Consider the following 15,354-nt stretch of genomic DNA (forward strand, 5'->3'; position numbering starts at 1 on the left):
TAAAACCAGGATGCAAAGCCTGAGGCAATATAATGACCCAAGATACATCATGGTCACCCAGACCCCGCCCAGGGAGCATTTCTTGACCATGTGCATCTTCCAGTACTTACTATGCTCAGCTTATGCCAGGAATGTTCTTGGCCAGAGACTTCTTCCTGCAGAGGGTTCCGGCTTCAGATGGGCTGTCGGGAAGGTACAGTGGAGATGAAGCTAGCAGCACCCTCCAGCCCTGCTGCATCATCACAGGAAAGAACCCTCAGGGGCAATGAGATCTCTCCCCTCCCAGCCCCCATCTGTTCATGTTCAGGAGGGGTGAGCTGGTTGAAGCCTCCAGGGCTTCTCCTGGAGGGTGAGGAAAGGGATCCCCCACAGAGACAGTCCTCCTCAGACCCAGAGGGAAGGGGCTGTGACAAACACAGAGGCAACCGCTCCCCAGAAATCTCCGCACTCGCAGACCACAGGCTCTGAGACAGGTTTGTGTTTGCTGCGGTCAGTCCCAGCAGGGGATGTGGGAAGATGCGCTGGGGACTGGTGGGGTGGGAGGGCCATGGCTGGGTTTGTAGACTGGGTTTCGGATCTATTCTGAAGATGCGTGGCCTACAGAGCCAGAAGGGAGCAGAAACCTAGGGCAGAGTGTCCTGGGAACAAGGACTTGGCTAAGATTTGTTATTACCGGTAAGAGGGACTCCACTTAAATCAGTTTATGGGAAAGAAGAGTGGAGTGGAGGGAGGGAGGGTGGAAAGCAGCAGGCCTGGGCAGCTCCTTGAGTAGGAAGATGTGTCCTAAATGCACAGCTCCTCTCAGTCACCACCAGCTGGCCAGTGGCCTGAGGTGCTGGAGGACGGCTGCCAGCTGGGTCACTGAGACCTTCTCACACAGAGACATAAACTGGGAATTACTGAAATGGTCACTTGGCTGGTAGGAGGAGGAGAAGCAGGACCTTCCCTCCAAAAAAGGAGACAGAGCGATGTCTGGCCATGTGAGTGGGGTACTCTTTCAGGGTAGCCCCTTGTCCTGGGCTCAGGACACCTTGGGCACTTCTGGTGTCCACCCACTTCCTGGTTCCTCCAGGGCACAGCGGTGCAGGCGCTCCTGTGGCCTTGTGGCTCTGAGGTCCTTGTGGAAAGCCTGGAAACCTGAATGGCCCTTGAGTAGTGCTGCCTCCAGCCACAAGCCTGAGTCCAGGCCCCCTGATGGGTTCTGGCTGGCTCTGTGGAGGGTAATGGGGGTGGGGGCTGTGCTAAGAGCCGGAGCCGGCAGCTGTCTCTCCAGTCAGCCTGGTGGATATTTATACTTTCGTCAAAAATAGCTACGTTAAAAAAAAAAAAAAAGACTCTAGAAAGCAAAGAAACTTTTAAAACTAGGAATGTTGTCAGTGGAGAAAATAAGCTCTTTCCAAACACTTAGAAGCTGTCTCCATCTCCTGAGGTTCCAGGCCAGGAGGGGAACCCAGCAGTCAGGGGAAAGAGCATTCGCTTCTGCTGTGGGTTTCAAGTTTCTGGGGCAACTTGACACATGTCCAGAATCTTTGGAAGGAGCTGAGGTGGTGATATATAGATTTTATTGTGAAGAGATCAGTGCTGTGGTTTTGGGCATGGCGGTGCCCCTAGAGTCTGCAGCCTGCTCCCTCTCCTTGAGCGGAGAGCAGCCCTCCTCCCCTCTCCGTTCAAATCCTCCCTGACTCTCAGGGCCCAGCGCAGGCACCGCATCCATCGTGGTGAGGATGCAAGACTGGGATCTTGTTTGCTCTGCTGTCCACCCGCTCTTCCCAGGGGCCAGCTCCTCCCCTGTGGCCCATGGGATTCTGGGAAAGATGTTCACTCACAAAATCCACCCCACCCCAGACAGGCCTGTCCTGCGGGTTAGGGACAGGCTGTGGTGGACTAATCCACAGAGATCTGGGTCCTTCCTGCCTGGGGCCCTCGACAGTGAAAGTGCGGAGTTCTAACCACTGGACCTCTGGGGAATCCCCCTGAGATCTTCCTAACTAGAGTATGGGAAAGCTTTTTTCCCACTCTGGTCTTCAGGCGGTGGTTCATCAGCCCAAAGCAACCGATGGCCAAGGCCCCCCACCCCGTCCCCCAACATGGAGTCATGAGGATGAAGCAAGACATCAGCAACAAGGGGAAGAGCAGAGATGAGAGAGGGAGGGAGGGTGTCACCTCCATCACCCCCAGGCAGCAGCAGCCCTGCCCACAGTACAGTTTAATTGCCTGAGCCATCTGTGAGCTCCTCACAGATGAGGAGTGTGAGATCCTCCCCCTCCCCCTCCCCGACTCCTTGCATTTTTTTCCTTTCTTCCTTTCCATAAACTGGTTCAAGTTGAAGTTCTCTAACAAGAAAAAAACCCTAAGTAAATATTTGTTCCCAAAGCCTCGTGTGACTCATCCTGTCCTCACTGATCTTCCCACCCATGAAGAGCCACCATCTACCGAGCTTCTACAACGTGTCACACACAGACAAAATCCTTATGTATGTCACACGTTCACACACACACACGTGAGCCCACACCAGGCCTGAGCACACGTGTGGTTGCTTCCTACTTGTGACAAATGGTGTGTCTAGCTCTTTCATGTTTCAGGTTTTCATCTCTCCCAGCCCCGTCCTCCCAGCCCCTGACCCTGCCTTATCTCAACAGTGACAGAGAACGGTCTTTAGAAGAAAAAAATGTAGGTGTATATATGCACATGATTTTAATGAAAACTTTTTCGTGTCAATAAAAAGTTCCAGGGAATTCCCTGGTGGCCCAATGGTTAGGGATTGGAAATTTCACTACTAGGATTCATGTTCAAGCCCTGGTCAGGGAGCTAAGATCCTGCAAAAATTGAGGTGCTGCCAAATCAATCAGTCAACAAACAAAAATTAAAAGTTCCAGAAAAGGTTAACATACATGCAGAAAACCCCTTTCTCTTCCCACCTAGAAAAGATTGTAAGTGTGGCCCCTCTGGGTGGGTGCAGGGCCTTTGAGGATGTGACGAGGCACCAAAAGCATGCTGGGAGTTGCTATCTGGCTAGCAAGAGGCCAGTTAAGGAATAAGAAACTAAGGCTGAAGGCTCAGGACTTAGGTCTAATTTCCTCCTTATTAGCCCTTCTGAAAACTGAGCACAGAGGTTAGTTTTCCAAAGTCCCTGGGAATTCTCTGCAATTGCAGACCCTCAGCTAGTATCATGCCATCCAGCCCCACTAAACTCTCCACAAAGCAAAGCCAGTGGCCCAAGTCACTTCACAGAGGGAACTAGGTTTCTCAGACATGACACTCTCCCCCAAAAATAGCACCAGCTCCAATAATAGTTTTATTTCCCGCATGCCATCTCTGGCCCTGTTCCAGGGAAATTTCTTTGCATGGGGAAGGTGGAATTAGAAGCAGCAAGTTGCTAATTGACATGAGGCACACCTGCATATTGGCCCCCTCTTCCCACCTCCCACCTTCTACCTAAAAAGGGAAATATTCTGTGCCAAAGATCCTGTCAGAACCCAGTACAGAAGCAAAGTTTGTGTCCATTGGCTTCCTGCCCATCTGAAGTGCTGGATACTAGCCATGAAAATAAGAACAAACCAATAGGCCTAGGGGCTCAAAGAATTTCATTTGGACAGGAAAGAATCGAGACAGAAAGACAGCGAACACATGGAAGAAGGTCAACAGCCAAGCATCAGGAAGCGGTGGTGGCCTGACTTCAGAGAAAGTAGTAACCTACAAGCTCTGTTCTCTCTTTGTCGTGAGACCCAAGAGGCATTGTTTGCTGTGGCCATACGGCAGCCCTGAGTCATGAGGCCCCAAGTCACTTGGAGGTGAACCTGGGAACTTCTAAGGGAGTCACACTTTGTACATGTAGGGAGCGCTGTGTGTGCCAAGGACCAAAAAAGAAGCTCATTGGCCTCGCCTGCTGCCTTGGCCTCGAGGTCTCAGCCTGGGAATGGGTCTGGCCTGCCCCGAGCACCCAGTTGGAATGATCTAATTCTCTGCTGACAATAGTGTGGTTTGAGTGGTGAAAGTCAAGACCATCCCATTCAGTATTCCCTGGTGGCACAGTAGATAAAAATGTGCCTGCCAATGCAAGGGACACGGGTTTGATCCCTGGTCCAGGAAGATTCCACATGCCTTGGAGCAGCTAAGCCCATGAGCCACAACTACTTAGCCTGCGTGCTGCAATTACTGAAGCTCACTCGCCTAGAGCCTGTGCTCCATAACAAGAGAAGACACCCCAGTGAGAAGCCTGCACACTGCCATGAAGAGTATCCCCTGCTCACTACAACTGGAGAAAGCCCGATGAAAGTAACTAAGGCTCAGCACAACCAAAAATCAAATAAATGAAATTTTTTAAAAAGACCATCCTATTCAAAATCCACCTCCCCAGATTGCTTTCCAGATTGACTTCCTGTCAGTCACTCCATTATCACATCCTCCTCAGAACCCAGGCAGCCCAGTTGCTTTTGCAGGATGTAGAAAACTTGAACCTTTAAATGTATCTTTTTCAGTATAAGGTAGGTAACATAAAAGCATATTTGTTAGTTGAAAACCATGAATGTCAAGTGGCTCTTCATAAAATCTTAGAGTTGGGAAGGAGCTTGGAGGTCATGGTACCCAATTCCCTACCTCTTCTAAGAATTCCTGCCTCCCGTCTGCCAGATGATTGGTCAAGGGACTTTTATGTACATTCCTCTAATGACCAGGGACTCACTAGCTTGTTCCTCTGTGGGATGGAAAGAGTTGTTTGAGTCGTAACCTATTTCCCTGTAACTTCTCCCCATCAGTCCCAGTGGTCCCTCCAGAACTAAAGAATGAGGATGAGATGGGATGCAGGAGGTCCTCTCCCTCTTCAACGAGACAGGCAGCCCCTCAGTCATCTCAGGGTGTCTCTCTTGTCTCTATCTCCCCTTCTCTTCTCTTCTGTAGAGTGTATGCCTTAGGTCCTTTCAACCATCACCCATATGACCTGGATTTCTGGACATGCCCATGTTTTAGATAAGAAATTCTAGTTCCTCAAAAAATGTGTTTTGGGCTTCCCTGGTGGCTCAGTGGTAAAGAATTCTCCTGCCAATGCAGGATTCAGGATTTTGATCCCTGACCCAAGAAGATCCCACATACCTCGGAGCAAAAAAGTCTGTGGGCCACAACTATTGAGCCTGTGCTCTGGAGCCCAGGAGCCGCAACTTCTGAGCTCATGTGTCATAACTACTGAAACCTGCATGTCCTAGGGCCTGGGCTCCACAACAGAAGTCACTGCAGTGAGAATTTTGCTCACTGAAGCTAGAGGGTACCCCCGCTCGCTGCAACTAGTGAAACGCCCAAGAAGCAATGAAGATCCTGCACAGACCCCCAGAACCAAATAAATAAACTTATTTCTTTTAAATGTGTTTTGATTGTTGATGAGCATGTGGGGGGGTGGGGCGGGGCGGTGTACGGATTGGGTACCTGCAGCTCTGTCCTTACAACTCACCTCACTGCCCAACACAGGTTTAGATTCACCCACAAAATAATGAGTCCCTGGCACCCACCTTGGCCTCCCTTCCTGAGTGATCGCAGCCCCAGTGCAAAGCAGGTGCAGGTCTAAGACCCGACACACGCCCCAACACCCCCAGCTCTGAGGAGCCTGAGTCTGCAGATGCTAGAACTTTCAGCCCTGCCACTTCTGGAATCTTCACTTTGTTCTCTCCTGGGTGAACTGGTCAAGAGAAGGAGCCTCTTCCACAGCCACTGTCGCCTGCCAGAGGCGGGTGAGAAAAGAGCCATGGTGGAGGAGGGGGATGACAGTCGGGAGGACTCCAGGTTGTCTCTGGAAGGCCCTGCTGCGGGAAAGCCCTCGGCTGTTTCACCAGAGAAGGGGCTCTAGTCAATCTAGTGCAGGGGGAGCCAGACACTGGGTGGGGAGAAGGGAGGAAGAAGTTTAAAAGAAAGAAGGGGCCCCAGAGAGAGAATTCACAGCCAGGGATTTTGCAGAGGAAATAGGGTAGGAGGGAGGGAGGGAATGTCCAGGATCCTATTCCTTTTTTTTTTTTAAACTGAGAAGCAAGTAAAAATGTTCCTTTCTAATAATCTGAAAGAGAAGACAGGTTGAGGTGTGAGTGAGGTGAGAAATCTGGGACTAAACTCCCTGAATTAGATTATCTCCGCTTCACAGGAGAGAAATGCTACTACCTCCTTACCGGCTCCAAGATAATTCTGATGTCAAATCTAGAAAAGGAGCTTGAGGGGGGAAAATTGATGTATTCAGGCATTCATCGCAGACAGATAGGCCCAATTCTCAACTACAGAATTGTGTAGTATTTTAACAATTTAAACGTAATTCATTTAAATAAATAAAAGAAGGAGGCATATACAAAACAAACAAAACCCCCAAATGTTCTTCTCTCCTGTCTCTGATTGGGGTAACGCAGTGGGAAAGAGCAGGACCCATGAGCTACTAACTCGCTGGGTAAGCCGATGCCTGTCTGTGACGTCTCTGAGTATTGGTGTGTCTTTTAGGCGTACCACCCAGAGAAGCAGAACCAGTGGGACACATAGGTAGCAAGGAATTGGTTCAGGCAATTGTGGCAAATCCCATAATTTCGGGGCAGGCTACCAGGAAGGACAGGCTAGAACTCTTGGGCATGAGCAGAAACTCCCAGGCACAGGTGACGTTTCTTTCCTGGAGTCTCAGATCTGCTTCTTCGGCCTGTCAACTGATTGAAACTGGCCCTCCCAGGTTATCCCTGGAGAAGCACATGGCAACCCACTCCAGTATTCTTGCCTGGAGAATCCCCGGGCACAGAAGAGACTGGCGGGCTACAGTCCACGGGGTGACAGGGTCAGATACGACTGAGGCAACTTGGCACACACCCAGGTTATCGAGGATAGTCTTACTTACCCTAAAGTTAACTGATGATGGACTTTAAACACATCTATAAAATACCTTCACAGAAACATGAGGTGGACTCACAGAATATGGTTTCTGTAATTAATAACCATGTTTAAGGATAAATGAAATAACATGTGCACAATACCTAGAACAGAGCTGATATAGAGCAGGCACAAAAAAGAATGTAGAAGGAGTTAGTGCAAGACACTAACAGTGACACTGGATGATTTATTTATGTTTCAGGTGTTTTTTATTCATAAGGGAGATCAATTAATTTTTCATTCAGGTTTTTTGAGAAGTAACTTACATAATTCACCCTTTATAGCAAATAATTCTATATACAAGCCTATGTACAGTTTGTCAAACACATACAGTTGTACAGTTTTTACATTTCCAGGATGTTATATCACGAGAGTCACGTGTGCCTGCTACATTCCTTGTCGTGTCCGACTCTTTGTGACCCCAAGGGCTGTAGTCACCAGGCTCCTCTCTCCATGGGGATTCTCCGGGCAAGAATACTGGAGTGGGTTGCCATGTGCTCCTCTAGGGGATCTTCCCAAACCAGGGATTGAACCCACATCTTTTATGTCTCCTGCATTGGCAGATGTGTTCTTTACCATTAGAGCAACTTGGGAAGTTCATATATAATTATAACTAGAATCATGGTTGCTTTCACTTAGCATAATGCATTTCTTTTTTTTTTAAAGTATTGAATCTGTTACAATATTGCTTCTGGTGTGTTTTTTTTTTTTTTTTTTTTTTTAAATATTTTGGCTTTTTCATCCTGAGGCATGGAAGATCTTAGCTCCCCAACAAGAGATCAAATCCACACCCCCTGCATTGCAAAGCAAAGCCTTAGCCCCTAGACTGCCAGGGAAATCCCAGCACGATGCATTTCTGCTTTATCCACGTTGTTGCCTGCACCAGTACTTTGTTCCTCTTCACTGCTGAGTAGTATCCCACTGTAAGGATAACCACATTTTTCACGTATTCACAAATTGAAGGAGATTTGCACAGTTTTCAGGTTTTCATGATAATGAATAAAGCTGTTATACACATTTGAGAATGTTTTTATGTGAATATAAGATGTTCATTTCTTGTGGGTAGATACCTAGGATTGTGGAATTGTTGGATTGTACCATAAGCATATGTTTAAAAAAAAATAAGCATATGTTTAATTTCTTTTTTTTTTTGCATATGTTTAATTTCATATGAAGTTGTCTTCAACTTTACTGTTTTCTAGAGTTACCATGTTATTCTCTTCAGCAGTGAGTCGGAGTCCCCCTTGCTCTGTATCCTCACCAGCACTTGCTATCATAGTTTTTTTTTTTTTAAGCCTATCATTCTAATACATTAGTAGTAGCAGCTCACTGTGGTTTTAATTTGCATTTTCCTTATGACTAATGATGTTGAGTATCTTTTATGTGCTTATTCCCTGTCTTATTTTGTGAGATGTCTGTTCAGATGTTTTGCCCATTTAGTGGAAGGTTGTTTTCTTACTGGTGAGTTTCAAGAGTTTCTGATATTTATCAATGGATAAATGGACAAAGAAAACATGGAATATACATGCAGTGGAATAGTATTCAGTCTGAAAAAGTAGGAAATCCTGTCATGTGCTATAACATGAATGAAACTTGAGTACATTTTGCTAAGTAAAATAAGCCAGTCACAGACTGACAAATACTGCAAGATTCCACTTACACGTGGTATCTTAAGTAGTCAGACTCACAGAAGCAGAGCACAGAACGGTGGTTACAAAGGGCTGTATGGAGAAGGAAATGGGAATTGTTTGGTGAATATAGAGGTTCAGTCACGCAAGATGAAAAACTTCTAGAGTTTGTTGTACAACAATGTGCATAGAGTTAACAACAGTAAAATGTAACATTTAAAATTTCATTAAGAGGGTAGATTTCATGTTATGTGGCTTTTTTACCACAATTGAAAAAACATGTTTGGATATAGTGGTTGCATCCTTTGTCAGATATGTGTTTTGCAAATATTTTTTCTCAACTTGTGGCTTGTTTTTTCATTTTCTTAACCAAGTTGTTAAAATAGCAGAAGCTTTACATTTTAGTGAAGTCCAATTTATCGTATTTTTCTTTTATGGTGACATATCCAAGAAAATCTCTGCCTAACCTTAAATCACAAAGATATTATCCCGTATTTTCTTCTGGAAGTTTTATAACTTTAGGTTTTACTTGAGTTCAGTTTACATGAGTTAATTTTTGTATGTGATGCAAAATTTGAGTCAAAGTTTAGTTTATTTTGTACATGGATTTCCAATTGTTCCAGCACCTTTTGTTTAAAACACTGTCCCTTCTTCATGGAATTACTTTTGCATTTTTTGTTGAAAAAGAATTCGTGACATGTGTATAGATCTCTTTCTGAACTCGTGTCCTATTGCGTTGTGTCAATTCCTTTTTGTCTGTTTTTAATTGAAGTATAGTTGATTTACAATGTTGTGTTAATTTCTGCTATACATTCATATATACATACATAGATATATACATATATATATATATATATACAGCTTCCCAGGTGGTGCTAGTAGTAAAGAACCTGCCGGTCAATGCAGGAGACATAAGAGATGCAGGTTCTATCCCTAAGTCGAGAAGATCCCCTGGAGGAGGGCCTGGCAACCCACTCCAGTATTCTTGCCTGGAGTATCCCATGGACAGAGGAGCCTGGTGGGCTGCAGTCCATAGGGATGCAAAGAGTCCGACACGACTGAGGTGAGTGTGTATATATATGTACACTCTTTAAAATGCTTTTACATTCTGGTTTACCAGAGGCTATTAAATATAGTTTCCTGTGCTGTACAGTAGGATCTTGTTGTTTATCCATTTTAAACTTGATAGTTTGCATCTACTAATCTCAAATTCCCAGTTCATTTCCCTCACACCCACCCCCATCCCCGTGGCAACCACAACCCTGTTCTATATGTCTGTGAGTCTGTTTCTGTTTCATAGATAGGTTCATTTGCGTCATATGCATTGGGAAGGGTTCATTTAGCCTGGCCCCACAATGACATGGAAGGCATTTGCAGTCTTTGGCTGTCCTGGATTGAATTTTCCTGTGCCAGTGTGATCGGACATATGGGCTATGGCATCTGTAAATAAATATCTGGACAGTTTTGCTCAGTCAGCGGATATGTGCTTTAAAAAGTTGAGACTGTTTACTGCCAAATTGTCCTCTATAAAAGTAGTCTTGCTTTTTATGAGCTCATTTATGAACTAATATATTATTCATTGCTCATCCTTATAATTAATATTAGCATTTCATGAGCATTTACAAATAGTTAGATTTTTTTCTTTATAAATAGATTTTGCCAAGGATTGAGAGCTCCATGACTAGCAAGTTCCTGTCCCCTGCCTAGCCTAAGATCCTGCAGGCACTTTCAGGGCTCCTGGGGGCCCCTGGTCTTGTCTGGCCGTCTGGGTACATGCTTTGTGGTAGGCTTTCTAAGTTTCCTTTTTCTATTCATGCAAGATTTCTCATTCTGCCTCTATGTGCCAGGCTCTGGGCTGGAGCTGAGGACCCCAGGATAACAAGGACTCAGGCTCTCCCACAAGTGAACAAATACAACAGTGTGTGATAAGCGCCCAAAGAGCAGGGCTCGGGGGCTCGGAAGGGGGCACCCACCCCTGCCGGGAGGGTTGTGGACACTTTGGTTTCAGAGGTAGTGACTAAAAACAAAACACATTGTCGTTCATTCGTTAAGTTGTGTCCAATTCTTTGCGACCCCAAAATACATACACATGTACCTATTTCTGATTATGAAAGCAAATTATGTCTGCTGGGAAATTTTTGATTAAACTGAAAACTGTAAGGAAGGAAATACAAAACACTCACGATCCCATCACTCATAAAAAGCACTGTGAGTAATCTGAGGTTTTCCTTTTAACTCTAAAACTCTGGTCAAATAGCATATACAATTCTGAATTCTGCTTTTGTCACTTAACACGATATTGTGAACGTTCTCCCCGCTCCAGCCTCCCTGGGGAAGCCCACAGTCTATTCTCATGACTCCAGAAGCCCGTTCCTCACCCAGGCCTGCTCTTGAACTCCAGGCCCGTGGGCCCAGCTGCCGGCCAACGGCTCCACCTGCATACGTCGCCCAGTTACCTCTGCCTCAAGTCATCCAAACTAAACTCACCATCTCCCCTCCTCACCCACCCCCATCCTGCTTCTCCTCCTGCCTTTCCCCTGAGGCCTTTCCCCTGCCCCAGTCTACCAGCTGGTCACCCTTGGGCACCCAGGCCCAGCCCTCCCGCAGCCAGGTGTGAGGGGCACCCAAACTACGCCTCTCACATTTCTTCAGTCCATGGTCTCCACCTCTTTTCAGGACCCTCTGGCTTATCCTAACCTCCTATTGAGTTCCCTCACCTCGTCTGTCCCCTCCACTCACCCCCAAGGCACAGGCAGCCAGAGCCATCTACCACTACAAGTGTGATCTCATCACGTCCTGGCATAAAAGCCTCTGGTCGGTGGGAGAAAGCCCACACACCGCACCAGAGGTGTGCCTGGGCCCTGCCCTTCTCGTGTTCCCCTCGTGTGCCCCCCACCCCCACCCCCGGCTCCACACAGACCCTCTGCTCCCGCCGCCTGGAGTGACAGCTGACCCGTGTCCTCCTGTGTGCCTCGTGGCTCTGCAGGTTCTATTCCCTCTATCTGCCCCCAAGCCTTCCGGATAATTCCTACTAGGTCTGTCAACTGACCTTGGGTGGCACCTCCTCTGCAAACCTCTGTCCTGCGGCCTTCTTGCCACTCTCCTGGAGCAGGTACCCTCTCTGTGTGCCTGCAGAGCCCCATGTGCTCCCCTGCATGGCCCTCTTCACACTGCATTGCATGTGCCTGCTCACCTGCCCACCTCCATACCTCGCTTTACACCTGGCTCTGGTATTTTCTTGCTGTATAATCTTGGTCAAATTATCTAGTTTCTCTTAAGCCTCAGTTTTCTAACTTAGACAACATGGGCAATAATACTAATAGTACCTCCCTCAGCTGGGTGTTGCAAGGATTAAGTGAGGTAATGTATATACCGTGCTCACCATCATGCCCCCCAACCGGCCCCAGCAAACCCTCTGTAATGGCCACTGGTGATTCCTTCATCACTGCCATGGCCACTGTGTCCGCGTTAGTTGAAGACATAACTAGGCTGGAAGAATAATGAAAACAGTGAGAGACTTTATTTTCTTGGGCTCCAAAATCACTGCAGATGGTGACTGCAACCACGAAATTAAAAAATGCTTGCTCCTTGGAAGAAAAGCTATGACCAACCTAGACAGCGTATTAAAAAGCAGAGACATTACTTTGCCAACAAAAGTCCATCTATTCAGTGGCAGCTTCTTGTTCCATAGGGTTAAGGAAGACTTTGAGGAAATCAAAGTTGTTTGGAAAAATCCAGGTGTAGTTGCTTTGTATGTTGTGATGGGTAGAAGGGATGAAGTGAAGTGTGAATGCCCCTCACACCCTCCATCTTGCCTCAGACTATGAATAGGGCCCAGTACAGGGGCTACTTTGTTTTCTACTCCCTCCCCCCAATATAAAAAAAATATATATTAAAAAAAAAAGTCCATCTAGGCAAAGCTATGGTTTTTCCAGTAGTCATGCATGGATATGAGAGTTGGACCATAAAGAAAGCTGAGCGCCGAAGAATTGATGCTTTTGAACTGTGGTGTTGGAGGAGACTCTTGAGAGGCCCTTGGACTGCAAGGAGATCCAACCAGTCCATCCTAAAGGAGGTCAGTCCTGGGTGTTCATTGGAAGGACTGATGTTGAAGCTGAAACTCCAATACTTTGGCCACCTGATGCGAAGAGCTGACTCATTGGAAAAGACTCTGATGCTGGGAAAGATTGAAAGCAGGAGGCGAAGGGGACAACAGAGGATGAGATGGTTGTATGGCATCACTGACTCAATGGACATGAGTTTGAGCAAGCTCCAGGAGTTGATAATGGATGGGGAAGCCTGGCGCGCTGCAGTCCATGGGGTCACAAAGAGCTCAGCATGACTGAGCAACTGAACTGAACTAAGGCTGGAAGAAGCCATGAAAGGAAGGGAACTTTCTCTTCTCCAGGGCATTCCTGGAGGACAGGAGAGGAAGGAGGCTCGCTGAGCAGCTGGGCTCCCAGACCTGTAGGTTAAGTGAACTCCCATCATCTCCATTTCTTCCTGTACATTGTAATGCACATATCTTTCCAGAAGGGGGCACCCTCCCCTGACTGCTCTCTACTTCAGGAGACTCTGTAGGCTGCAGTCTTGATTTCACTCCAGCACGTGTTCTCTAAAGCATGACTAAACTTGGGCATTTTCACCCATTGAAATAAAACAGGGCTGCTGTCAACAGCAAATTGTCTCAGTAAGATACTGCCTGTCCATGATTTGCAGAAACTATTTTTAAAATAACCCAAATACATGTTGCCACATTGCAAACCACAGAAATTAGCATTGCATGCCCAGTCACTACCCCTCAAACTGCTTTATTCATTCACGAGTTTGGAAGGTTCGGGACTGGAAGGTGGAGTTGGAAATAGCCCCAGATGTTAGGTAGCACAGGGGCTCTGTTATGGATTGAATGTTTGTGTGTTCCCACCCCCCACACCCCCTCTGACAGCACCCCTACCCCACCCCATTTATATGCTGAAGCCCTAACCCCCACTGTGACTGTATTTGGAAATGGGGCCTGTGAGGACCTGATAAAGGTTATGTGAGGTCATAATGGTGGGGACCTCATCAGATAGGGTTGGTGCCTTTAGAAGACGAGAAAGAGACACAAGAGCTGACTCCTCCCCACCCGCTGCTCGGGTGGGGACACAGAGAGAAGGCAGCTGTCTGCAAGCCAGGAAGAGAGCTCACCCCAGAAACCAGTCCCTGCCAGACCTTCATCCAGGACTTCCAGAACTTGGATAAACTCCTGTTGTTGAAGCTGCCCAGTGTATGGCTTTGGGTTATGTTTTGAGACAGGCACCTATGCAGGGAAGCCCTTCCCTTTCTTATGTTATCATTGTTGTTGGTATTATATCAAGCTAGTTATTTTCTCATTAGAAAAAGATAACCTCAAGCCCTCACCTTTTGCTAAAGTGTGAAAGCCCTCTTCTCACTCAGCACTTTCCACTCCCTCCCTGATTTCTCGGCTGAATATATCATCTCAGGCCTCCGTGTGTCACGCTGAAGCCAGGAGCGGGCCAAAGCCATCACAGTAAAGAGAAAAAAATGACACATGAGCGGTGTCCTGGTGTTTTCAAAAGTTAGGATGCATTTTCTGTTTTTCTGCGGAAAGACCCCCTGTGAGCCAGCACATGCCCTTGGCCCTGCACAGGCTGCTGGGGTGGGGTGGGCCGAGCAGTGATGTCATGGTGCTGCGTAGGCTGCACTTCCCTGAAGGGTCACTTCGAGTCTAGAACAAACAGTGCTTCATCAGACAGCTCCTGATCCAGGGTCCCCCCGCCAACCCCTCAAGGCTGGCTGGAGACCAGGTGCAGCCTCTTGGTCTTGGGGGCTCTGCAGCTCAGCACCCACCCCCTAGGAGAAGCCATGCTTGGGATGAACATCCTCAGGGCCTGGTCAGGTTTATAGTCACCGAAACCAGGACTCACGGCTTGACAACAAGCCATCCCAGCAATCCTGTGATGCAGCCAGTGTGGGGACAAACGTGGCTGCTTGGGAGGCTCAGTCATGTAGGGTCATGGAAAGATCTAGAGCTTTGGTTCAAAGGCTGATTCAACTGCATGACCGTAGGTAAGTTATCCACCCTCTCTGTGCCTCTTGTGTACAAAATGGGGTTAACAAAGCCCATTTTGTGAAGTTTTTATAAGTTTTTATGTAGCCTTAAGTCACCTGATATGGTGCCTGACAGGTAGCAATTTTTCACCACAAGTGTTGGAGGACATTTTGGTGAAGGGCCAGATAGTAAATATTTTAGGTTTTGCAGCTGTTCAGTCTCTGGCAACTACTCAACTCTGCTGTTTGGTACGAAAGCAGCCATATGCAGTACATGAAGAAATGGGCATGGCTGTTTCCCATAAAGCTCTGCTTAGAGACAGATGGGCTGCAGTTCTAAGATGACGCCTGTTTAGAAGGTCGCCTGGTTAAATGAGAGGATGGAGGGGATACAGAGGCCGGGCAAGTCTCCCATGCAGAGACGTCCTTGCAGTGAGGGGAGGGGTGGGATACATGTCCATGATGTATTGTTGGGAAGGGCAATTACAATGCAAGAGTTCTTAAGCCAGGGCCCACATACTATCTGGGAATTTTTCAAGGGGCTTTGTGGAGTGTCTAGAAGTCCCTGCATTCATATATAAATTTGTCTGTGCGTTTGCTTATGGACATTTTTCTGAGAAAAGGGTCCATAGCTCCCTCTAGATCAGGAGTCCCTAACCTCTGGGCCATAGACCCTTACCTCCTGTTAGATCAATGTCGGCATTAGATTAAAGTGCACAATAAACGCAACGCACTTGAATCATCCTGAAACACCACCCCTAAAGTCCAACCGCACCCCAAGTCCCTGGAAAAATTG

The sequence above is a fragment of the Cervus elaphus genome, chromosome 14, assembly GCF_910594005.1.
Source record: "Cervus elaphus chromosome 14, mCerEla1.1, whole genome shotgun sequence".
NCBI lineage: Eukaryota > Metazoa > Chordata > Mammalia > Artiodactyla > Cervidae > Cervus > Cervus elaphus.